We start from the raw sequence: 1,731 nt of genomic DNA, 5'->3' as shown, positions 1-1,731 counted from the left end.
CACACACACACACACACACACACACACACACACACACACAAAAGCTGGACTTGATGTAAAGGTCTTTAAAAATTTAGACCAGTTTCAAATCTTTTATTCCTATCCAAAATTCTGGGAAAAGTTGTGTCTAATAGACTCTTACATCATATTGAAGCAAATAATCGTAGCGAAGTCTATCAGTCAGCATACAAGGCACACCATAGTACCGAGACAGCGTTATTCAAGGTCTGTACTGATATTTTAAAAGGAATTGATGAAAAAAAAGGTATATCTTCTACTCTTTTAGACATTTCGGCTGAATTCAATACCATTGATCATGACATTTCATTTTAGAAATTAAATACTACTGTTGGTATAAAGGGTAGTCCTGCGATGGTTTGAGTCATATTTTAAAGATCGAACCCAGGCAGTTGTGGTTGGAAGCACGTGTTCTGATACCGTTTTTCTTAGATGTGTTGTTCCTCAGGGGTCTGTTCTTGGGCCTGTCTTGTTTACAATATATACACAACCTATTGCTGATATTTTAAGACAATATGGCATGAATTACCATCTTTATGCTGGTGACCCTCAGAGTTATAGGTCTATTGATTTCGATCAAGTACCACTTTTAGTCGACTCTACTGAACAATGTATTGGAGAATTTAAAATACGGACGACCAGCAATAAATTGAATCTAAATGTGAGGCAGCGTGGTGAAATCAGGCTCTCGTCAAAATAATCAAAGTGAAGAAACTTGCATTTTTTCCGCAGGTTTGTGAATTTTTATTTTAAAAATTATTTTTGGCTCCACACCTTTCATGTCCATTAAAGAACTCATTTCTGCGTGGATTTTTCGGAAAAACGTTGATTAAAGGCACAAAAAATAAAAATGTTCAGTTACCACGGACTCTTAAGCTAAGGAAATAACTAATCTTTGGCGGCCATTTTCTCATCTATTTTACCTCTGAAAACTGGTGACCCCCACCTCCTTCATTCGCAAATATCTCGACTTGTATTCAAGATAAATATAGATATTTTTTTTCATCCAAATAAAGACAAGTGCACAAGCTTTAAGGAGGGGGGGGGGGCTACACCTGAAGGCTATCTCGCTTATTACTTTACCGAATTTTACCAACTTTAACACGTATAACAAGCACACTAAGGAGTCTTTAAATCCGCAATCAGATTTGAGAAAAAGTTTCGTTTCCATGGATACGGTGGCCATACTGGATTTTGTGGACATGTCTTACGTAATGAATACCGCACTTATCGCTCTTGGAAATTGAATGTTTTTTTCATGCGTGTTTACAAACATTAGATTTTAAAAAATTTCTGTTGTTTTTTTCCTGAACGAATTAGAAAATTTTTAATGAATTTTTTCAAGTTTTCAAAAAATCCGTAAAAATCCACACTCCAGACACCACCAACAAAAATCTATTCCATATATAAAAAATTCAACAAATGTATTACGTCTTTTCTTCATTTTGTGAAAATTTCATAAAGATTGGATGAAAAATGGTGGAGTTATTCAAAAAAAGTATAGAGAAAAGTCGCGTTTTGAGAAAACGGCCGATAAAGAAAAATAAAATACTGACTTCATGACGAAATGGCGGTGACAAACATGTCTCGTATGGGAAAAAATACGCTTTAGAGGGGTTCTTATGTGATGAAATAGTTGTAGGAGAGGCTGAGGGAGCTAAAAATGCCTACAACTCAAATTCCTTAATTTTGAGCCGAATTTTGACTTTTGAG

Source organism: Aplysia californica, unplaced genomic scaffold (genome assembly GCF_000002075.1).
Source record: "Aplysia californica isolate F4 #8 unplaced genomic scaffold, AplCal3.0 scaffold00273, whole genome shotgun sequence".
NCBI lineage: Eukaryota > Metazoa > Mollusca > Gastropoda > Aplysiida > Aplysiidae > Aplysia > Aplysia californica.
The sequence above is the reverse complement of the archived record's forward strand: the minus strand, read 5'-3'. Positions refer to the sequence as shown.